This window comes from Lactuca sativa, chromosome 9, assembly GCF_002870075.4.
Source record: "Lactuca sativa cultivar Salinas chromosome 9, Lsat_Salinas_v11, whole genome shotgun sequence".
In the NCBI taxonomy this organism is placed as follows: domain Eukaryota; kingdom Viridiplantae; phylum Streptophyta; class Magnoliopsida; order Asterales; family Asteraceae; genus Lactuca; species Lactuca sativa.
Window position 1 is genome coordinate 52,354,626 of NC_056631.2, and position 26,288 is coordinate 52,380,913.

Genomic DNA, 26,288 nt, shown 5'->3' on the forward strand with positions numbered 1-26,288 from the left:
TATTGATATTTAAAACATAATTAAATGCTTTTTTTCTTTTTATTAATATAAGATGAAAAAAATAATAATCATCAATTTTTCTTTCAAAATTAAAAATTAAAAAATTTCTAGTATCTGATTCATTCGGTTTTAATTCGTGAATGAATAAGAGGCAAACTATTAATCATACATGAATAAAACATAATATTTAAATAAAAATCAAATACAACTATAATCATAAATGAATAAAATATATTGTATAGATAATTAAAATATACCTATAATCATAAATGAATACCACAAAACAAAAAAGAAATTACAATGTATAATTTAGGTATTTTTCATTAATCTTAAATGAATAAGACACAAAAATAGTTGCAATATAGAAATTTTGTTGTGGCTTATCCAATGAAGCTGATATTTTGATTTTTCTTTGTTGTCTCTGATTCTTGTAGTCTTGCAGTTTGTATATTGCAACTTTCAATTTGCTACGCATAATGAATTTTTGTCTTTCATTCAATTACCTAAAAAAAGAAAGCAAAAAAAAGTTAATTAGAAACAAGAGCCCCCACCTTGTAATTTAACAAGCTTTAGCTCCAACTCAATATCTCACTAATCACATAATCAAGGACCCGGTGCATCATTTTCACAGGACTTTCAATTTATGGGTGCAACTTGCTCAAATATATTATTCTAGAACTTTTATTCATTAATGGATAAAGCTACAATCATAAATGAATATCAAGGTGGTGCCCCCGAAAAGAAAGTATGGATTCGAGGTCACCTTTTGGCATCTTTTAGCACTTACCAACATGCGAGTTATAGTGATATCATTTATCAATTTAGGATACATGTATGGATATAGAGACTATAATGTGTAATTCCACCACACCTGCATACTAAAAGCCATTATAAAAAACATCGACTTGTAAGATGAAAAAGAAGAAATGAACCAAAAAGACATCGTTTTACTTAACAAAATTGGGTGTACAAATCAGATTTCAAAGCTAGTAATCTTGCCTAGTCTACAGGTCAAACCAAAATGAGGGAAACAGTTCAAGTTTAAAGATCAACAAGAACCCAAAATTGAACAAACAAAAGAATTATAAATAAGTAAACATTCTAAAACTTAGCAAATTTCCTATCAACCTAAGAAACTAGCAAATCTACGCACTTCCAGTATAGGATTACGATATAATAATAAGCCCTATTATGCGGATTAAACAACAAAAGAGGAATACATTGGAGCATACCCGATCAGTGAAAGTGAGACCACTTTAACCCATAAACTATGAAATCATATGAAGAAATACCGAGAATCATTAAGAATTCATCCTACTAACACAAAAAGAGAAACACGATAAGGAAGAAACTGAAAAATAGGAACGATCATCTCAAACAATACATCGACATGTGAAACAACTTGTGGAGTTACCGTGATTAACAAAGAGAACACTAAACTTACAATTCCATTGACGATGATTGAGAATTCACGATGAATTGACTTTGGAAAAAGATCCGTGATAAGATTTTGATCGATTCAAATAGGATAGGATCGATGTTGGCGACATGTTAATGAAGTGAAGAGGCTCTGGTAGTTGTTCTTACGGAGAGGCGGTGGTACATCAGAGTCTAGAGAGAGAATTGGGTGTCAGATGCTAAATGCAACTATACAAGTGTGAGATCCGAAGGTACATATGTGTGGAGGCGGACCTGGTAGCCATGGTCGATTACGACCAAACCCTAAGCGAGGTGTCAGCTACTTTTTTGTTGGAAAATGAAGATCCAATGAAGCATAACAGGGGAGGAAAATGAAGATCAGGTTGTAAATGGATTAGACAATCTTAATCTGAAGTATAAACAAGGGAGTAGAAGTTGGGATAGATAAAGGCAGGTTGTGATAAAGATGATGGATTTTATGCCAAGAACAAGGGTCGCTCCCAAACACGCACAACCAACATTCGGATATTAGGAAATTAGGGGTGTTTCATATCAAAAAGTGATTTTTAGAAAAGATCTTTTTGATTCCTATAAAAAAATTTTAAAATGTGTTTGTTTAAACTTTTGAGGGGGAAGGGAAAAAAAGCAAAAGTTGCCAAAAGTCAAACATACGTGACTTCTTAAAAGCCTCATTTTTCTTCTTCTCAAAAAACTATTTTAAAAGATCTTTTTCAATTGTCAAACAACTTTTTAAACTTTTTGATTTTTTGGAAAAGCCAAAAATTTCAAAAGTCATTTTAAAAGCAAAGTCAAACACCCTCTCTAGATTTACGTTATTTTCTTATTTACAATTACCTAAATTAAACCATTTGAATTTACCTCAGTCCCCTTTGCTGCATTTTAAGATTTTCAGTTTTGATATTTACAAAAATTGTCCTTACATGTTATAGCCCTAGATCTAAGTAATTAGATGGTCGAGATTTGTTCTCATGTTCTTAACCTTTCGTGTGATCTCAATATATATATATATATATATATATATATATATATATATATATATATATATATATATATAAAAGAGAGAGACAGAGTAATAGTTATATATCTATTTCACTCTCTTCCCCCTCTTTATCCGTCTCTCTTTCTCTCACATCTATCTTTGTTTACCTATCCATCTCTTTTTTTTTCTCTCTCTATTCTCATGTGTGTGAATGACAACCATGAGGAAACATTCTCCAACTCTACAATTATGTGTATATTGTAACCATAAAGTATATAGAACCCTCAAAAGATTTAGGGAACTCTCAAGGATGAAGAACATGTATTCATAGAATCTATCTCCGCTGTGGTTTAGTAGGTTTCCATGTTTTCATTTCTTACCCCTTCCCCTTGAATTTGATTTGCATGTCTGAATCTGAAAGATAAAACACGATGAATAGGATCTAACATATTGATTACCATTGATGGAACTTGTCAACATATCTAATTCAAAGATCCAACACAAGATTTAATCACACAAAGACAAGGTGAAATTATTAGCTTTTTGTTCTATAATGGTGGTTAATATGACGAAAAAAGACTTAGAAAAATTGGAAAAGTTGGGGGAGACAAGGATGGAGAACCGAAGACTTGTGGATCATGGTTGAAAGCCGGTGGGCTTGAAGGTCGCTGGAAAGACAAAGCGGGGAGGATGAAGTGGGGATTATGGATAGGCTTAATGGTGTTTTTATTATTTCAAATTTAATGTATATAATAAAAATCAATAGAAAGTTTAACCGAAGATAAAATTGTGATCTTTTGTATTATATTTGTAACAAATGAAACCATATGGACCACGCACATAATACAAAATAAAAAAAACAACTGAACCTACAATTTTTGTAAACCACAAAAATAATTGGTACTTTTGTCTTTATTATATTGCAATCAAGACCTTGAGTTTCTTAAATTAAAATCTTGATGTTCGGTATTTTTTTGGATTCCGAGCCACTAGAAGTGATAGTTTATGTTGGCCTAGATGATATAATTGACCGTGTTTAAAATGTTTATAATCTAGCTTTTTAACGACTTTTCTATCTATTGAATATCTTCATTGATGTTTAAAAAAACTCCTATACATTTATCATTTAAAACTTAAAAGTGAAACCTTTGCAAGTAGATAATCTTATGGATCTTCTCAGATGAGCAGTTCTTGATTGCAACCCAGATAAATGGAGTTGGTTGTTGGATTCTAGTGGTATTTTCACTATCAAATCGACTAGGAAATATCTTGATGATCAACGTTTGCCCAAGGGAGAAAGGTATATTAGATGGAACAACTATGTTTTGATTAAGATTAATGTTTTTTGTGGACATTTTTGTTAGACATGCTTCCTCTTAGAAAGTAATTTGGTGGATAGGGGAGTGGAGTTGGGTTCGGTTTTATGCCCTATCTTTCTGTTCGAGATTGATAATATTATTCATTTATTTTTTCAATGTTCGGCTTGTCAAATTTGGGGAAAAGTTGCATGGTGGCTTGATTTGCAGATGCAAACTTTCTCTTTCTCTTTACTGACGGATTTTTTACATTGGATTGATGCTCGACCGGTCGTCAGGATGGAAAGATCGATTGTGGAGTCGATTTTATGACAGCGTTATGGGTTATTTAGTCATATCAGAATGCAGTTGTTTTTCGATCTTCTGAATATAGAAAACAATTTATTTTTGATAATATTGTTAGAGCATTCTTTTCATTGTTTTGCTTTAAGAAACTCTAAGGTTAGGATAATTTGGATTGCTTGGTTAAGAAATCAAATTATGTCTTGATATTGTTTTTACTAACTTCTTGCTATTCTTTTTTTATGATATAAAATTTTGCTTCTGTTAAAATAAGTAGATACTTTACAAATCAAACTATGCCTTGATATTGTATTTACTAGCTTTTTGCTAGTCTTTTTTTTATGATATAAAATTTTGCTTCTTTTAAAAAAAGTAGATACTTTACAAGTCCTAAACTTTCAATACAAATATGTATTCTCCACTTCCATACCAGCTAGACTTCACAATATTTAAACACCACGTGTAACACTTCTTACTTCGAGTATTTCTTTAGTAGACACCACTAAGAAAAGATATTTTGTGCTCTACGTTAGTATTGAGGGAGAGTGGGTCCATAAAATTATATATTCCAAAAGAAAGAGATCGCAGACTTACCAACCGATTTAATCCAAGGTGGAATTTGTTTTTGGTAAAAAGGACCTTTTATGTTAATGGGTGGAAAAATATTTGAAAAAAATTGTTTTTAAAAAAGAAAAAAGTCACAAAAAAATCTTTATGAACTCTTTTTTGAAAAGAAAAAATAATAGATTTTGATTTTGGATGTGATTTATTCTCGTATCATCCATATCTCCATCACTACTACGACCACCACCGTTCCTAACGTCGCCTTCGCCATTCTCACCGTTATTGTCACTGCCGCCATTATTACCACCTCCACCACCCAAGGTTGTAAAAACGTTCGATCTTAGCTAGTCGGTGGTCTGGGGTCAAGAGATTAATCGGCTAGACGGAGATTTATCAGGGGATTAATCGGGGACCATTAATTGCTAATTTGTTGAATTTAAAAAAATTAAATATGACTAATATCATATCAAAGTTCGTAAATACAATTAATATGATAACAAAATAGGTTAATATGATTAATACAACACTAATCATGTCTCAAATAGAAATAAAACTTCTTCAAAATGTTAAAATTTCATCGTTTTATAATATTTCACTCATTATGTATGTTAGGATTAATCGCTAGGCACCCTCTAATCGGCCGAGTAGCGCCTAGGATTAATCTAAGATTAATTGGGACCTAGTCGAGATTTTTACAACAGTACCACCACCCCACTTCTCCCATCATCGTCGCCACAACAAACACCAACACCACCAACCGTTTTTATAAAGATTTAAAAAAAAGCAAACAATTTTTTTATGAAAACTAAAAAAAATACAAAAAGAACTTTTGATTAATATTTTATTCCTTATACATGTAAAAGACCGAATCAGGCCCGTCTCAGAGGGTGGGTGATAGGGGTGACCGTCCAGGGCCCATCTTTTAAAGGGGCCCAAATTTTTTTTGGAAATTTTTATATTTAGAAGATAGTACAAATAGTTTTCTTACGATTATTGAGTTATTATAAAAAAACTTGATGAAATTTATGTATTTTAAGGGGTCATTTTTTGCTCTTGCCCTAGGCCCAAAATATGTTTAGAACGGCCCTGAACCGAACACATTTTAACTTTTCGAAAACAAACATCACAAAAATAAATAGCTAAATTTATGACATTCACTTAAAATTCTGATAGGTTTATGTAACTAAAAAAAACTGTTATACACGTTACTTTTTTGCTAACTTTTTGTTATAGGTGTGTAATGTGCTTTACCTTTACCCTTTTTTTTTTTTTTTTTTTTATAAATAAAAGAGGAAACTTTGTTCAACCGTTTAAATCTTAAGTTGTTTATGTTAAACAACAAGTTTTTAATTCAAAAACTATTTCAAATACCTTTGCAGTTTTTTAAAATTTCGAAGTTTTGGTTTTTGGTTATTATGTGCTTTTACACATTTAAAAACCAACGTATAGGTATTTGACGTATTTTTAATACTTTAACAGGTTTAAAAGAGTTCTGCATATGACGGTGCTATTTTTAGTATATTCACCCAAAACCTCCAAAATCTGGAACTTAATAATTATAATAATAATAGTACATATGTCAAAAAAAGTCGACAACAATTTGATGGGGAAAGATGTAGTATAAACTGAAATAAAAAATAGTAATTTATTGGAGGCTTAGAAGTTTGACCTGTAAACTCATGTTGTTCAGGGCCTACTACAGTTCACTTATAGTGACGCATCATGGGCTAATTGAATGGCCCAATAAAAGGGCTCACAAATCAAAATGGTGACTTTTTACCTAACACTAACCGCCCACCGCACCTGCGTCGAAGCTTCCGTACACATGGACGGGCCATCGTCGCCTCGTGGGTCATCAATAATATTTTCACGAGGACAAGAAAAACAAGTTACATATTATTTTATTAAGGCAAGGTAGAGATTTATATGTGATTCGGATATCCTAAAGCATTTATAGATTTAAATGAGATTGGCGAAACCAGTTTCATTGATTTGAAGGTGAACGCTCTTTTTTTTTTCTTTGAAACAACAAATATATTAAAAACACCTCACATCAAGATGATGAAAGGAGAAAAATACAAAACATAAAGAAAAAGAAAAATCAAAACAAACAAGAAAATTACAAACAAAGAAAATGATCAAGATTCCAAACTCTCCAGGAATCCATGTTTCGAAAAGAACCTCTATGTTTTCACCAAATGAAAGTTGTTGATTTTATCTTCTCCACTGTATTCGCCGGTATAAAGGGAATGTTTTTGAAAACCTTTTGATTTCTATCCTTCCATATACAACCACAATCCTCCACATAAGATCGTATATAGCATACTTTTTTTCTGTTTGCACTTTGACCACCGAGATATGAAAAGTAACATATCCTTCATTGATTCGAACACATCGTATGAGATTTCACACCAAGATAAAATCGAATTCATGACGGCTTTTGCCACTGGGCATAATAGAAGGATGTGATCACATGTCTCCTCGTCCGAGTTGCATGAAACACACATCATCAATAGAACTGGGACACCTCTTGATTTTAACGAAATTGATGATGGGATTCTTCCGAACTTCGCTCTCCAGATAAAACATAAGATCTTAGTTGGTATCACTTTACACCAATCGAACGGTCCATCACAGACCACATGACTTGCCCTTTCAATCCGTTCTCGTAACAATCTCACGGAGAACTGATTGTCGATCACGAAGTCGGAGACCCAACGACTTTCCGTAGATTTCCAATGCACAATTCCATTAGGATCGATGTTAAGATTCTTTAACCAATACCTGATTTTGGTTATACTCTTCCAAACACCCGTTCTAGATCTGTTGGCAAAAATAGACAATTGTCTTTCATCCAATCCATGAATACATCTTATAACTTTCGCCCAAAGTGTAGAGTTTTCATTTTTCAATCGCCACATCCACTTAGCTAATAGGGAAATGTTCAGACTCTTGATAGATCCAAGCCTTGTGCCACCTACCTTTTTTTGGGGCAATTAGTGTTTCCCAAGCAACCTAATTGATACTTTTCTTCTCCAATTTATTACACCATATAAATCTTCTTCTGATTTTCTCTAAAGTCTCGATGACACCGTTTGGGACGTCAAAGATGGACATAAAGAAGGTAGGAAGATTACCAAGTACAGCCTTTGCTAGGGTTAATCTACCTCTAAAGCTAAGTGTTGTGACAACCCAAAACTTTTTATCTTGAAAGTCCAGCCAATCAATCGAGATTCAGACTCGCTTCTGCTATCTTTTAGCATTGTTAAGGATCGTTTTATGAGTTCTAAGCCTAGTACACTTAAGGATTGGGTGTAGGGTTGTGTTATCTTCAGTTCATCGAGTTGTATTCAAGTCATACACTCCTTCAAGAGGAGTTGTAATGATTATGCAAGAATTCCAAATTCCTGCCATTTACCTAAATCTGTTAGATTCTAAACTTATATGCATTGATCCTCTTGTAATGATTATGCACAAAGTCACAAATACATGTCAACAGACATTACAAAGTATTCCAATGGAGATCAACTCCATGGAAACGAAGTCTCATATTCAAAATACATTGCTTTGAATATCCTTCTTGCATTAAGTTTCCTAATCTTACACAGATTTAATGAATAACTTCCACCTATGGGAAAATTTCCATATTCCCATTTTGACTATCACTCCTGAACAAGAGTTGCCTCTTTTCAGAATATGTCAATATGGTCCTCCCAAAATTAACACTATACTTCCAACTGTCCCTGAGCAACCAATCTTTGGTAAACCTTAGATTGTCCTCAACAATTGCTTAATCAAATTAGTCATATCCAGTTCTAGTACCTTTTCCCTCTTAATGCTCTAGGCATTTGGAAAAATTTAGAACAGATGAATATTATAGCACATGCAATCGATCCTATATCCAAAGCATATGGGACACGATTCATGATGTCTCACATAAAGACATGATACTAGACCAATCTTTTTGCTATAATATTTCTATTTGTATTTGCCAAGTTCTCATAATTCTGATTATGAAAAGGGATGTCGTAATCATAATCGAATTATAGAACGCAAATAATGGACCCATATATTGAATTTCCTTGTGTTGAGCCATTCCAACATAAAATTCATATATATATATATATATATATATATATATATATATATATATATATATATATATATATATATATATATATATCCTTGGCTAAAGATGATTAAAACCTCAATCTAAGCTTTTAGAATTGAAATGAAGTATAATATCCTCCCAATTGAAACTTTTGTTTTCTATAATTAACATTACTAAACACTTATCATAATTATCATGCTCCCACTAACATGATGATTATTAGTATAACAGTTATGCTCCCACTAGCTTTGACATGTACTCAGAAATCAGCTGGACTTCTAGAAATCAATACTTTATTGACTTTCTTACCAAAGTTCAGATTTCTAATACGAGATGCTTTGATGAAACTTTATCAAAATCATACACCTTTCCTTAGATAGCACACATGTGTGTCTAAACAATTTCAGAACTATGAAAAGGGATAACGTAATCACAGTCTCAATTGTTTAGACCTGTTCCATTCCTCACAAGTCCATGTTAGTGTGACAGTTAACTACACACGCTCCACTAACGACTTTGAGAATGCAAATATCACAATTGCTATCTACTTAAAATCTACTTAGTGAAAGCGTTTTCTCGCCATTATTTCAATGAATCGGAGAGAAACCTTATGACACTTAGATTTTATGGTGTATGTGTTCATATCCATGTGAATTTGTCAAAACCATGATCACAAGGGCCTGCCATTGCTTCCAAGTTGTTATGCAACCAATTAAGAACTCTCAGAACTCATATGCAAATCCAACTTTAACTGGAATGCGCACAGAAATAGGAAAAATGTCAACGCGATAGGTTATAAACCTGAAGTCGTGAGCTAGTGAGAAACTACAGGTTTTATTCTTAATTAGATCTTGAAATTCTTTCAGGATCTTTTAGACTCCCATTGTCCTCTTGACATATAAGACTCACTTTCCAAATATTCAAGAGATATTGCGGATTCTTTAAAAATACAAACACTTCACACAATTGGCCTAAGTTGGTCTCTGTTTTATCCAAAACATCACAACTTACCCATTTCAAATGTCCAAGAGTAGGACACATTTTACTCTTACATTTGACTAGTGTTAATAAACTTTTCTTTAAGATATGTCAATCAAGTTACAATCTTGGAGTATGACTCTAAGAATTGTTTGGAACGAAGTATGACTCATCTTTTTGATTTAACCATTTTAACAATTATTGTGTAACGACGTGAAAATTTAAAACAATTTTTCATTTTTAAAATGCATACTCTTCATAACATATCGTATAAAAATCTCTTTTATTCAATTACAAAGCACAACTCCATTATTAATCCAGGATTCTCCTAACTCTTTCTCTGGTGTGTACAATCAAGTCGGTGTCGTCCCGTGATCGTGAGAAGAAAACTTGAAACACATAACACATGACACGGTAAGCACGAAGCTTAGTAACTTCCCCAAACTACCACATACAACACATATTAGCCACTCGAGGCTATAACTATGTCTGACCCTCTGTTCAATGTGTCTCAGTGGGACCCTCCAGTCCCATAACTTTGTAGGCCCTCTGGTCCTAACTCTGTGGACCTTCCGGTCCTAACTCTGTAAACTCTGAAACATACATAGCATAAATCACATAGAAATAATGCAGTGTATCACATCATATAAATAGCATACAAAATACTCTGTCACATAACTCTAATTACCACTCTACGTAAAGTATAGTGAGAAGACTCACCTCGGATGATGAACAACTCCTATAGATGCTGTTGATATGCGCCGACCTCTATCTTTGTGCCAAACCCACAATTATCTCAATTAGGAACTAGGTCCAACCCCTTACTTATTAGGTCTAAAGATAGACCACCTACCAGCCCATCAATGCCCTAAAACCCATTGGGCCTACCAAGGCCTAATAATAAATGGTCCCCACACGGCCCAATTCCCCAAACAAAAAGGCAAACCCAAACCAAGGGCCCAAAGCACATATATATACACTTCTCTAGTCCAAGACTCTATTGCATGAGGTCCAACTCCAGGCCCAACACTCAAGGCCCAATAAAATGCTTAGCCCAACCCCCCCCCCCCCCAGAAGGAGTTATGTGGGGCGTACCCCCCTTGGTACGCTCAGCGTACTCAAGCGCCTGAAACTGATCGGGGACCTCAACCTACTACGCTGCGCGTTCTGAGACTTACGCCCAACGTAAGTCCCAAACTTATCCTTTCTCTATTTTTGGTCTGAATAGGTTAAGACATGGGCTCATATCACAGATCTAGGCTCTCTACTACCTCTTAAGCCATAAAGTCGGAACCTTTAATCCTTTTCATGGCTATAAAGACCACCAACCTCTCCAAACTCTTAACCTCTTTCCTCATTAAGTCCTTAAATCAAGCTTGTCTTAATATTAACGATCAAGACTAGCTTTTTACGAACTTACAACTCATAATACACTGAAATAAGGCAGATTCTAGCTTATGGAGGCCATTTGCTCATAAAGCCTCCATCTTGGGACCAAAAACCCTAAAATTTGGTCCAACAAGCACAACACAAACATGATAAGGAAAGCTCTGAGCTTTATACCTCTAGAAGAAGCTCCACCCTCTGAAGAACTCAGATCCAAACTTGAACTCCAACTTCTAGCCTCCACAAAGACCTCCTCTTCTTATTATCCATCACACAAAGGCTCTTTCTAGCTCAAAACACTCACACACAACTTAGAACGATGATGCTGCTCTCATAGGGTTTCCCTCTGAAGAATGGTGGTTGAGGATAAGGCCATAGCATTCCTTATATAGTGCACAAGTCTCATTTAGGGTTTAGCATCTGGGCCGACTACGGCCAACGTAATATTTGGTACGCCCAGCGTACCTAGCAGCGTCTACGTCTAAAACCATCCCACTAGTACGCGCAGCGTACTCCTTAGTACGCCCAGCGTACTCGCCTGCTACACTCTTCTTTTATGGACTAAACTTGACAACTTGGAGAAGAAGAAGGGTTTAATAGATACACCCAAATTCCCGGATGTTACATATTGACTCCTCTTCTTAGCCATAAGAATGCACTAAGATGTCCTTAGAGGACCAATTGTGAAATGGTTTCTTAATCATCAAGATAATCACAAAACATGATACTAAAGTACTCTCCTATCTTTTCAGATTTGAGAAACTTTTATCTTTCTGCCTAATTTGATTCTTCTCATTCGTTCTGCCATACATCGAAACTTTTCCAATGTTTCAGAATTATACTTAAACTTGTAAGTATAACCATATTTACTAAACTTTAGTAATCATGACAAATAGTCTTATCGATCTTTTATGGTGGACTTGACTAGTGCACAAGAATGTGTACTCGATCCCTTAGTCCTTCACATGACTCACATATACATGTGAACAAGGAATTAATCTTAATTTTTGAAAGATGAAGATTTTCATTCATCATACTATACAACTTGCATGATTCCAAGTTTTGGTCCAATTGAAACTTGGGTGATGAGAATCTTTCCTTTTTTGGTAAATTTAGACACTACCACAAATGAAAGAATCAAATTCATATTTCCATTATTGCTAGAAACATACAAATATCAATTTTCAATAAAAGCCATTGCAAGGAGATATAAACTAAAATAAAATCAAAATTTATTTATTTATAAAATACGGAAAAACTTTTTCCTTATAATGCAACTTTAAATGAAAACTATGCTATTACATATTTCCTAGCAATCTATCATAACTCCTAAGTAGTAGCTCAAGAATCCGATCTTCGAACCATGCGATTGAAATCCATCTTCGCGATCAGATTCAACATACTCTTTCTTTAAGTTCCCTTCCCTTTGCTTGACCCCGCCATACATCAAAATGTATTAAGAATCTCCAAATAGGAACTTAATTGAGTTAGATAGTGGACTTACTTGAAGCAGAATCAAACTTTTTGACTAGACCTTCTCTCAAATCTTTCAGGTAGTTAGGGCAGCTTCGCGACCAATGCCCCTTCCTTTGGCAATAGAACCATATGGACCCTTTGCGAATAGTACACTGGACTATCTAACACTTACATTTCTCTTTAACATTTGGTCAACCGAGTTGACTATGACTGATCCTTTTCCATTGGGAAGAGAATGCTTTTCCAGATATTCAGTGTTACCATTGTCAATGTCCATGGAAGTCTGGGAAGTTGATCATTGTAACATCCCAAAGATACAAGCCAAAAATTTCGTTTTAATTTAATAATAAAAACCATAAACATCATACGTCATAGAAAAATCATAAACAATGTATTTCAGAATACTATAACAACTGTCATGTATATCAAAGTATAAATATCACAGGCTGAACAAATGGTGTGTACACTGCAATCTTCCTGAGCTCCTCTTTTGAAAACCGAGTACCTAACCCCAAACTACCACATGTCATACACATAATCACATAACTTGGGCATAGCCCACTGCATCAGGCCTTTCCCGACATCGGACTATAATCCGGTACAGATATAAACATATCCACAATGCATATAACATAAACACATAACATAAATATAACTCTGGGACTACTCCCAACTGCATCGGGACGAATCCCGACATCGGCTTACCCAACATCGGACTCCTGCCCGACATCAGGCTCACCCTGGCATCCAACCGCATTGGGCATCGGGCTCACCCCGACATCGAGCTTACTCTGGCACATACACAACATAGCATATATCACATAACATAATCACATAAATCTACATCGGACTTGCCCTGGCATCGGACTGAAGCACGGAACATATAACATATAACATATAACTAGCATACATCGGGCTTTCCCCTGAACACATAACACATGGCATAATAACTTGTTGGGTTTTGAGCATTCTAACACTTCCTAAGTGTACATGCAACCCTAAATACCTTGGATCTATGTTTTCTCTATTATACATGCAAATAAGAACATCCAAGGTATTATCCTAATCTCGCATACAAAAACTATGAATGTAACAAGATAGAATACATACCTCTTGATGTAGCTTGATGTCTTCAAGCTTTAAGAGCTTAGCCCCAATAGTGTGGAAGCCTCAAGTGGAATCACAAATCACCAAGACACCTTGGAATACTTTAGAGAATATGATTACTTGGTTCTCTCTAGTGAAATTGGCTAGCCCTTCTTTAGTGTATCCACACTAGTGCCAATTTCACCAACCAAAGACATCTTTATATAGTATGGAGGATTAGGGTTAAACCCTAATACCCATGACCTTTCATTTCCTAGGATCCATGGGTTAAACACTCCATGGACTATCCATGAAAGCTTAGCCCAACCTAAATGAACTTGGCCCATTCCATATATATAAGAGTCCATATTTAATTAGTTCCTTTTGATCACTTAATTAATTATAAATTAATTCTTGATCAATACTAATTAAATAATATGATTCCATATTAATATATTAGAACTTATAATATATTAATATTAATCATAAACATACTATTCTCAAAAGATTATCCATATAAATTGTGTCGGTGAAGTGCAACCCAAATGGACCATGCCGGGTCGGGTCAAGTACATACCAAATATAGTTATGGACTTAGACATTAATCCAACATAACTAACATACATCGGGCTTACCCCGAACACATAACATACAACATGTAAATTAACATACATCGGGCTTGCCCCGACATCAGACCGAAGTCCGAAACACATAGCACATATCATATAACCTGCATGAATCACAAATACATCACACATACTTTTCTACTTCTCAGGACCGCCCCGACATCGGACTGAAGTCCCTAAACATGTAAACTGCATCGGGCTTACCCCGGCATACTACAACGACTTAAATAGGTCGGCATTGTGGCCTTAGAACCGTTCCTATTGGAAGAGGACTCACCTCACACTACTGAAGTCCCGCTGACAAAACCATAGTTGCTGGATGACAGATTCCCGGCCTGTCAATATCAAAATAACACTCAATTAATAATTGGGTTCCAAATCATAACCATAAGTCCATGCTTAGGGTAAAAGACTACTTTACCCCTATCTTAGCTTGACTCAAGCCCAAGGCCCAACCCAAAGGTCCAAAAGTCTAATAATGGACCAAGGCCCAACTATGGCCCAATTTTCCCAATTGGGCCCAATTCTCTACATGGTCTTGATCAAAGTCCCAATCATTCATTCTTGGTCCAACACTTGACATTCTCATAGTCCAACATCTCATAATCATCAAGGCCCAGATTATGGCCCACTTATGACCCAATTTTCTAAATTGGGCCTAAACCCTCACATGGGTCTTACTCTAGGCCCATTAAATTATTCTAAGCCCAATTGCTTGTTCTTGGATGGCCCATTATCATCCCAATCATCAAAGCCCAATAGAAAGGCCCCAACTCAAAGTCTAAGTGAAAATAGGGTTTCACATAAAATGACAATTAGGGTTAAGTGTTTCTCACTTAACTCATTAAGGACTCAATTCATTAAGTCCTTTACTCTACTAGATAAATGATATGGAATAATTTGGGCTTAAAACACAATTCAATCCCAATGGCTCAAAATTGGGTCCAAATAAGTCCAATGCCCAAATACCCATAATTAGGGGTTTCCATCCAAACATGGCCCAATAGGCCCAAAATTAATCTTTAAGCCCATGAGGTTTTTGGCTAGGTCCATTAGGGTTTTGCTTGTGGGGCACCACCTACTACCACCTCGGGTAGTTGTGATCAACGGCGATTCACGGCGACGGCCACCACCTTACGGTGATGGTTATGGTTCTTCTCATTATTCTTTACTAATTACAATTACAATGCTTAATCCAAAAATAAAAACACACACACTAACTAACAAACACACACACACACAGCCACCCTAGCGATGGCCGGTAGTGGTATGTGGCGGCAGCCACCACCTCACGGTGGTGGCGGTGGCTGTTCTTGGGAATTCCGGGTAGACAAAATACACACACATCACACACTAAATATGGAAATACAACCCCACACATGTTTCTCATTAATTTGTACTAAGGACCTAGCCACCCACCTGGTGGCTCATGGCGGCGGCAGAAGGAGGTTGGATACCGGCAGGTGGGTCTTTGCGATGACAGCCACCACCTCACGGTGGTGGCGGTGGTTTCTTTTGATCTTCCACCCAACAACACATTAACACAATCACATACAACACACGGTGGATGATGGGTAAAACCAGCGGCAATAGTTGTGCCCACAGTCAACGTCGGCGGCGGCAACAACGACTCGGAGGAGGCGGAACAGCAGCACTACCATGGTGCCTACAGCGAAGTTGGTGGTACAAGCGGTGGTAGCGACTGAGAGGAGTTCTCATGAGCGACCGATGGTAGCAATACAAGCGGCTTCGATTTCCGACGGTTCGGTGCAACTTCACGCCCCCTATCCTCAGTTGGTCTTCAATGCTGCCGGTGATGAGGGCGACCCGACGGTGCTAGGCTGTCGGAAAGACGAGCGAGGTGGAAGGCTGTGGTGGCGCTAGAGATGAAGATAGGGAAGTGGCGGCCAGAGGATGAAGAAGGAGTGAGGTGACGAATGAATACAATTTAGGGTTAGGGTTTAGTAATGTAACAGTCTTATACCTGCTCCCTACAAAACTTATGCTCCATAATGACAAAACCGATCCATCCTTCTCTTTTTCCATTCATATTCGATCCAAAACTTACCATTTCTCCCCTGACTCTTTCAAATCCTTTCAACTTGGTCCAATATTTACCAAATGGCCCCTCCATGACAATTTCTTTTCAGCTTAGGTACATAATTTACCCTTTTTGCCCCAGCCATCCAAAAACCTTTCAATTTAAGTCCGATATTTACTCTTTAACCCCTGTTTGCATAAATTCTTTTATATTAAGCCCAAATGATACCAAACGCCCCTCGAGTACTATTTTTTTTTTACACAATAAGTCTTGAAATTACACTTTAGCCCCTGAAACTCTAAATCATGCCATTTGGCTTCCTGAAACCAACACCCCCACTAAATATTATGGATTTTAGGGCCATTATTCAATTATAAATATTTATCTATTTATTATTTAATAAACAGGGTGTTACAATCTTTTTAATCAAATTTGCTCTACCAGTGCTCCAAATCATTGCTGATTCAGCAACACCAAGCAAATAGATAAGATCTTTAAGGGTCATGTCATAGTCTTTTACATAGTAGTCCTAAAGGACACTCACTATGAGACTTAGAAGGTGACTGAACAACCAACTTTCTCAAGACTTTGACACCCAACTCTCCCGGCTTGTCAATATGTGACTTCATCTCCAAGATGTGAGCACACATAGACCTTGATTGCCAATAGGGCTTGAGTGACCTTGAACTATTAAAGAACTTGTGGGTTAGGGAGAATAATTGGAGGAAGTGGAGGGAGTGAAGAATTATTTTCGGGACATCATCTTCATTAGGAAAGCTTGTTCCAAGAGTTTTTGGGAAGATCATAATTGTCTAAACCAGACACCTTTTGGGAGAGCTTAAAGATAGTTGATTTAAAGTCCTTAATATAACACCCAATATGAAATATTAAGGCTAGGACCCAACACAATATTTTTTAACTTGGAAGAGGGATGCTGTAATCCAAGCTATAAAATATTTGAAGGTAGGCGAATGACGATTCACCAATTTCCACCATGAAAAACGAAATAATTTATTAGGTTTTAATTGGATTTGAAACTCCTAGATCTTTTGAGATTAATTGAAATTTTCAATGGCATGTTTCAATCTCGATTGTGCCCTTTCAAGTTTTTTGATTGGGATGCCGAGGATCATAAAACAAGGTGTGAATACCCATGCCAATATACTTGGTACCCATAATATTTACCCCTCAATCAATGTGTCGGTTAACCACACACGCTCCACCGATACTATGATAAACATTAAGTTAGCCTTTACCTACCTTGTTAAATCAATCTAGTGTGTCGGTTAACCACACGTGCTCCACTAACAGAATTAAGCAAAGTGCACCAAATTCACATTTTCCTAAAGTAACTAAGATTGGGAATTTATAAAAGGTTTAGTTACTTTATATTTATCATTAATACTTTTAATGAAAGGAGAATTCTAGTCCTTGTCCTACCCGTTCGGCTAACGACCCTCCACCAGTCAAGGAAGCGGTGAGTGAGAGTGGACAGCCACTAAACTGCCATTTTATAAGTAGTAACCTTATACCCACCTTATAGTCCGACATCGTGAATGAGGCCTACTAACGGTAAGACCAACTTGCTCTTATATATATATATATATATATATATATATATATATATATATATATATATATATATATATATATATATATATATATATATATTATTAACTTATAATACTATAAAGTAGAGGCGTTGAATTTTAACTTTTAATATTCTAAGGGTTTAACTTGGAATTAAAGTATTCATGAGGGGAAACTTTATAAATTCCAAAACTTGAGGGCAAGTTTTGAACTATTCAAAAACTTTTCAATTCCATGTATTTAAAGTAGTTTTAATGAAAAAACTCTTCAAGTTCCATAACTTGAGGACAAGTTGTGGAAGACTTTAAAACATTTAAAAATGAGACTCTCCATTTTTCATAACTTATGGAAATCTTATGAGTTTTAATAATAATAAATGTGACTTTTCATATAACTTGACGACAAGTTACAAAAACACATATTATGAACAACTTTGAGATTAATTTGGACTGAAAACATATTATCACATAACTTTTCTATTAATCTACATCAACTCATAAGAACAAGATAATTCAAATCAAACATTTTTCATGTAATTAGCCTAACCATTAAACTAATACAAAACATGAATCTATTGACAATTATCTATGAAATTGGATTAGCATGAACATTACCACATCAAAAACAGGTTTACAAGTTAAAAAACAGCTTAGGGTAATGTTCCTAGTCCAATTCCAGCCAAAAACCTTGAAAATATGTTGTCTGGGGGTCCAACTCGTCGAGTGCATGAACCAAATCGACAAGTTGGATGATTTTATGCATGGACTCGGCGAGTCCATCAGTGGAATCGGCGAGTCCACTATCCAGAACAACAAAAAATCGAATTTTTCAGCAATTTGCATCAAATATAATTGAAAACAAGCCTAGGCTCTGATATCATTGAAGGGTTTTGAGCAGTCTAACACTCCTATGGTGTACATGCAACCCTAAATATCTTGGATCTATGTTTTCTCTATTATACATGCAAACTTCAACTTTCCAAGGTATTACCCTAACTAGCATACAATCATTGATACTTGGGAATATAAACAAGTTAGAAGACATACCTTTCATGTAGCTTGATTTCATGGAGCTTAAGAGCCTAGTGCCTCAAATGTGACACGTCAAATGGTTCACACAACATCACTAACATCTTGGAATAACTTGAGAGAAAAGGTTTCTATGCTCAAATCGGATAGCCCTCATGTGTACACACACTAGTGCCAATTTCTTGAGCCATGGGGTCCTTATATATGGTGGCTATTAGGGTTACACCATGTAACTCATGTCTTTCCATATTCTTCATGCTCCATGGGTTAAAACCTCCATGGAGTATCCATGGGTTACTTCATGGTTTTAGCCCAACATGAAGAACTATGGATCATAAGCCCACATATATAAGAATGAATGATTTAGACAATCAATCCCCATATATTTAATTAGTCTACTTTTGATCACAAAATTAATTCCAAATTAATTATTGATCAATACTAATTAAACAATATGATTTTATATTAATATATTAGAACTTATAATATATGAACAAATCATAATTATCCTTTTCTCACAAAAATTTTATCCAAATTGTTCTGATGCCATGCAACCCAAATGGACCATGCCAATAGGTTCAAGTACATACCAATTATAGTTATGGACTTAGACACTAATCCAACAGCTTCAAGTTTGGAAAGTCTAGGCATTACACCAATGAGTGTACATCTAGCAAGAATGAGTGTTATATGTAATGAAAAAGGGCATATTTCGAAGAATTGCCCAAAGAAGAATGAACCAGCAAGGCCAAATGTACCACCAAAGCCAAAGGCATTCCAAATAATCCTCGATCAAGTAGGTAACATTGTAAGGAATTAGGAGTAAGGACTCCATATCCAAAGATCAAGATATGAAGTGGCCAATATAATCTGATGGTGTAGCCTATAAGAGGCATAGTATAGGTTAAACTTAAACGTTTATGTAACCATTTCAGGAAATAATATAAAGTTTTGTTTTTTTATCTGTTGTGTTAAATGATTATGTGGAATTTTTGAATGGTGACTTGGAAAACTATGAGACAATACTTGGGACGAGTACGAGTAGGTATGAATAGTAGTAGAGGCCTATACTACTGGAAGCATAGGATTCACACTTGGATCAGGAAAAAGTCACAAGGTTACCAAGAAGCTAGTAATTGATTTCTTTTTTGTTCAAATATGTCATTACAATCATTACGGTAATGACTAAGAAGATGATTGATATTCCGACCCTAGAGGTCATATCAAATCGAGTCCGACTAAGATGAGTATGTTACATGGTTCGGGGAAAGTTGAGTCCAAGGTATATTGGACCGTGTAAAGTTCTTCAGAAGATTGGGAATCAAGCTTGCAAGCTAGAACTACAAGAAGAACTAGAAGGTATTCTTAACACCTTCCACGTGAGATATTTGAAAAAGTTCACAGGAGAAGTTCCCAACATCATTCCATTTAAGGTTGGATGAAAGCAACATGTTAATTGAAGAGCCAGAGATAATTGTTGACCGTAAGACTAAGAAGGTGCGACGTAAGATAGTCGTGTAGCACCTGGTTCCTGGTATGTATGATTTATCTAAGTATTTTACATTTTTAGCCTTGGACTCGGCGAGTCATAGGCTAGACTCGCCGAGTAGGGACGGGATTTTCAGCACGTTTAAGTTGGCGACTCGGCGAATCCATCAGTCTGGAAGAAACCCTAATTTCAGGGGTTTTCACCCTATTTAAACCTCTTTATGCGCCCCAAGTTAGCCTCCTTCACCCTTAGAGCATCATATACCGAACCCTAACCCTTTCCTTGTGATTTGAAGTGTTCTTGTGCTTGTTCCTTGAAGATTGAAGAAGAAAAGGAAGGAAAGACCAAAAGAGAAGGTGAAGAGCAAGGATCTAGGACCTAATTCAGAGTTCATTGAGGTACAATTCGGATCTATTCTGTTTTTATGCTCAAATCCCCATTAGAACACCATAAAGTTATCTTTGAAAATTTTCCAAGCTTCTTAGTAGTATATGGATCATAATGGGTTGAATAGCTGCTAGATCTGGCTATGTTCAAGTTCCAGAAGCCTAGATTTAATACCTTTATGGGGCCATATTGCATGAAAGTCCTAGATCTACCCCTTTTAGTGTGTTTTGAGCCTTAGAATCCCCATTGATGATTATATACACATAAAGTTGGAAACTTTACGTGTTAATCGAGCCCTAGGAACCCAGATCTATGAATGGAATGCACTGGATTCAAGCAAAATCGAGTGTAGAAAGATTGCATGTATGCGACTCGGTGAGTTGTTCTTCGGACTCGGCGAGTCTAGTCGTGAGTCCTTGATTTTTCCCCTTTTCGAGTATGCGAGTAGAACAGTGAGCCATAGGTGGACTCAGTGAGTCGGAAGCCAGACTCATTAATGGAGGGACTCGGCGAGTCAATGCCCTGACTCGGCGGGTCCAAGGCAATCTTCATAGAACTCGGCGAGTCGAGGACAGAACATGTTCATCGGATGAAGCTTAACTCGACGAGTTGTTCATACAACTTGGGGAGTTGGATGAAGGACCATTTAGTATTCAGTTAGGAAGTGAACTCGTCGAGTCAATGCCTAACTCGGCGAGTAGAGACGGGAGTAAGGACAATCGACTGGATATGGACTCGACTAGTTGGCAAGCCAACTCGGCGAGTCGGGTCAACTGGAAGTTGACTTTGACTAGACTTTGGTTTAGAATCGGTCAGGGGTAAAATAGTCATTTTACCCTGGGATTAGTATCAATGTTTGATTAAGTGTTTTATGGGAATATAGTTGGGGGATCACCGGAGCAGCTGTCAGACATTTGCAGATCAGCTTTTCAGCAGTCAGCCTTTTGAGGTGAGTTACCTTCCAGTAAGGGTGGGTCTAAGGCCACAATGCCGGACCACCAAGTAGGAGTATTTTAGAAGATGATTGTCTTTGTGATACTTATCTTGGTATGGATACGTGTTTGGTTATGAGATATGTAACGACCGAAAAATTTCAACCAATTTAAACTTTTCAAAAACAGCCCGATTTCATTAAATCATTACAAAAAGGTTTTCAATACAATTAAATTAAAGTATTCCCAGAATCACAACATAAACATGAGGAGCAGTACGATCACGCCTTCGCTTTGCCACGGTCTCCTGAAGAACCTGAAAAACATAAAACCACAACTGTAAGCCTGAAAGCTTAGTGAGATATCCCTAAAATACCAACCACATATACCATACACGCATAACATGCCATATTATATCCGATCACAGAACAACCATGCACTTCGGGTCTACTGTGTGACTGGTCCGCCGCACCGGCCAACAGTCCACCTGGTCCACCCTCCGAGTCTAGCCGTATACATCGAGTCTGCAGTGTGATTGGTTCGCCCGCCCCTGGCCTTCAATCCACCTGGTCCACTCTCCGAGTCTACAGTATGACTGGTCCGCCCGCACCGGGCCTTCAGTCGGCCTGGTCCACTCTCCGAGCCTCGGCACGTCTGGTCCGCCCTCTTGGGGATTACAGCCTATCCGGACCGCTCGCTGGGCCTTCGGAACAACCGGTCCGTCCTGGGTATCTTGGCCTACAGCACAAAGCAGGACCCGCCTCAACCCAACTCCAGTCCAAACAGCCATGTGCACATAAACATACAATCATATAACCATTCACAGTCAACAAACCGATCAAACCGATCACATAACATATCATCATCCTAACCAGGATACCGACCTAACTGGTCACTAGCATAGCATCACCCTACATCTTAGGTTACCGACCTCAACCAGGTCTCTAACATATACCATCCTAGCTACCAGGATGCAACAAATCAAAGCAATATCATAACAACGAATACCCAGATCTCAATCCGATAAAGGGCCGGCCTTGGTGCCTTAGACCCTGTTGATATAGTGAGGATAACTCACCTCGAAATTGCCGACTGAACAGATAAACCCAAGCTACTCCAACCACTGATATGATCTCCAACACTGGCCAACACCAAGACACTGAACTCAAAACAATATTCAACAATTACCAAAATGCCCCTGGAAAATAACTGGTCAACCCTTGGCCAAAGCCAAACCCTTACTGACTCTACTCGCCGAGTCATCCCAATGACTCGCCGAGTCCACATACACAGAATCTCCCCCATCCGCGACTTAACTCGCCGAGTCACCCCAAGACTCGCCGAGTCCAGCAACTCTGAGTCCTTTCTCACCCGACTCACAGAGTCATCCCTTGACTCACCGAGTCATAGCTCAACCAGAAGAACCTTGGACCTCACGACCAGAATCGCCGAGTCCAAGAACAGACTCGCCGAGTCTAAGGCTATCTTCAACCTACTCGTCGAGTTGTTCTTCCAACTCGCCGAGTTCCAGACCATCTTCAAGCAACTCGCCGAGTACACCTTTGTGACTCGCCGAGTGCCTCTAGATCTCATCCCAAACAGAACCTTCCAGGCCATGCATTTGATCCAAAATGTAGATCTAGCCTCCTACAACCCATCCATCACGTAAAGTGGCAAACTTTACGTGAATCCAAATAGATCTAGGCATTTTACACTTTAGGGCTAGGGTTTGGGACATGATGGCTTCACTAATCACTGAAGAACAGGGACTTTAATGCACTTTAGACCTCCTCCACTCCAGATCTGAGTTAGCAACCTCAGATCTACTCTTCAAACTCAAGATACCACAAGCTAAACCTCCCATACATTCCAAGAATAATGGATCTAGAAGAATAACAGCCCAAGAACGAGATTATACCTCAAAAGGAAGCCCCAACAGCAAATAAATCTGAATCTAAGCAAAGCCGCTTGCTCCAAGCCTCCTAACTCTCCAAGATCTTCCTCCAAATCTCTTTTCCAAGGTTCAATTGCACTCCAATCCTTCACAATCGCGTTTCTAGGGTTTTCTGGACTTAAGGGAAGGTAAGGAGGCTGGGGAGAGGATATAATGTCCTTTATATAGGGATCATCCTCCGAAATTAGGGTTTTCTCCACTCAGCGCCTACTCGCCGAGTCGGCCACTTAACACGCGACCAAAATCGCGACCCTACTCGCCGAGTCTACTCGTGGACTCGCCGAGTTGCCCTTTCCAATTTACACTTTTAGCCCTTCAACTTTACTCTTGATATTTCGGGATGTTACAATTCTCCCCCCACTTAAATCAGGCTTCGTCCTCGAAGCCTGCGGCAACTCAACTCCAGAAATACTCCCGCAACGCACCACCTAGCATTAACCAAACCAAGTTCCTCAAAGCACAACCATAGAAACCCATAACTCACTTTCTCCTTTCTTGCGGTGCCCTGACCACCGTCTTAAGCCGGCCACCGGCTTTACCCTCTGATAACCACACCCATCAGGCTCCACACTTAACAACCGAGTACCACTCCATGGCACTTTTCTCGATCCTGATCACCACAATCACTTGACTCTTACGAGCTAGATATACCCTTAACCATCGGGTTCCTGATCCGAGTCCAACTTTATCCACACCCTGCTGACAGAATGACACATTCTTCACCCTCCGAGCAGCTCCCATGAGTTCTCCTCTTGCAATCGCATGCACATGCTGAACTAGCCCTAGCACTCTCTGTAACGCCTGGGTTTCAGGGCTAAGCATTTTTGTCAATGTAATAGTCTAGGTCAACTCTTGTAACTCTTTTTGAAGTAATAAAGATGAAATATTTGAGTATTATGAGAATTATGTGTGTTTATGTGCTTATAATTTAATTATAAATGTATAATTAATAAATAATAAAAATAAGCGTCAAAATTAAAGTGTGAGATAAACCCGATATCTCTACATAAAGTTGTAGAATATGTCTCAAGGTTTCCGTACATATAAAGAACGCCGAAATCCGAGTTATAACGAAGAAGTTATGACCCGTCGAAGTTTTTCGGTAAAACCGGCACGGCACCGGGAAGCGTAAATAGTGAATTTACGATAGAGCGAGATTTAGCCTTAGCGATCTAAACGAAAGTCGTAGAATATGTTAAACTAAGAACATCGATAAAAAGAAACGCCCAAATCTGACTTCGTATGAAGAAGTTATGATTTTTCGAAGTTTCGGAATAGCAGTGTACAGCCCGAAATTCGAATATTAGATCGAGCGGTTTTTGGCCGACACGACCTGAACGAGAATCGAAGATCTCGTTAAGGGTAGCGTAACGAGAAAAAGATGGGTGAAAACAGATGTCGGATGAAGAAGTTATGAGGATTTAACGGACCAATCGTGTCCCGGCCCGTTAATAATATAAAATTTAAAATCGAGCCAAAATTAGCCGACGGAGTCTAAACGAAAGTTGTAGAGTACGTTCCCACCTTCGCGTGGATATAAAGAACGTCGAAAACGGAGGTCGTACGCGAAAGTTATGATTTTTTAAAGATGAGCATGCAATTTGCGAAATCTGATGCGAAACTGGTGACGTGGCGCGTTGTGGGCCGTCCGATGAAGTCTCAGATCTCACTTCGGATCATGCCACGAAGCCTCGCCCTACGCCCCGCGTACGAGATCCGGAACGCCCCGCGTAACCTCGGTCTGATCCATCCGACGAATGCGAGACAGCTGGGTCCGAGCTGGTGATCTTATCCGAGGAGTACACCCAGCGTACCCTCGGTACGCCCAGCGTAATTCCGAGCTTCGGTCCCTATAAATACCATGCGAATTCTTCCGGATTTTTCACACATTTTCACTTCTCTCTCTAAACTACTTTCTCTCTCTAACCCTTTTGGAGTCCCCTAAGCCCTAGTTAAACCCTTAGCACCCTAGGGAAGCCCCGAGGCTCCCGGAGTCCCGAGAAAAAGGAGTTTTTCGGTTTCGAAACGCTGCTCCAATTAAGTCCCGGTTTTCGATAAAATCCGCTGTAAGTATGCAACGCTTACGCAATTTTTAATATAGCTTTCAAATAATTATAGGAATGTTATTAGGTCCTTAAAATAATTATTTGGGCTATTATTATGAGTTATATCGAGTATTATTAACGCTTAATAATACTCGGACTAATTAATTTGTCGCGGTTATCGTTAAACTAAACCCTAGTGGTATCGATACTAGGTTTTATCGAAGGAATATCGTTTTGAGAGTATCGAAGCGCTGTCCGAGTGCTGAGTCACCACCTAATCAGGTGAGTGCATAGTTACTTTCAGCTTACACATAGATATGAAGTATTTTATATAAATTACGTGCTATATGTGCATATTATCTGAATACTTGCTATCTATGCTAGATGAACATTGTTATACATGTTTTCAATGATTTAAACTGTATATGTATTTTATATCTACGAAAATGTTGGGGTAAAACATGGGTAGATGTAATAGCTGATGTGTGATAAAATGATGAGAGGCCTCGATGTTGATGTTGTTGTTTCTGTCATCTAGCGGAGTATGGATGACGACCACGGACTCTTCTAGACAGTCC

At 37.6% G+C, this 26,288-nt stretch overlaps 1 long non-coding RNA gene across 12 annotated transcripts; it reads right to left on the minus strand.

The window, feature by feature from the left end:
- Positions 1–186: 186 nt before the first annotated feature.
- LOC111921222 (uncharacterized) lies at positions 187–3,119 on the minus strand. 12 transcript variants are annotated; one of them, XR_006186931.1, is made up of 3 exons: positions 1,233–1,988; positions 788–878; positions 187–503 (listed from the first exon to the last, which is right to left on the minus strand). It is a non-coding gene; the product is annotated as an uncharacterized LOC111921222 (long non-coding RNA). The 12 variants fall into 12 exon arrangements; XR_006186932.2 differs by having other exon boundaries at positions 788–871; positions 1,233–1,987; XR_006186935.2 differs by having other exon boundaries at positions 187–871; positions 1,233–1,314; positions 1,445–1,985.
- Positions 3,120–26,288: the final 23,169 nt, after the last annotated feature.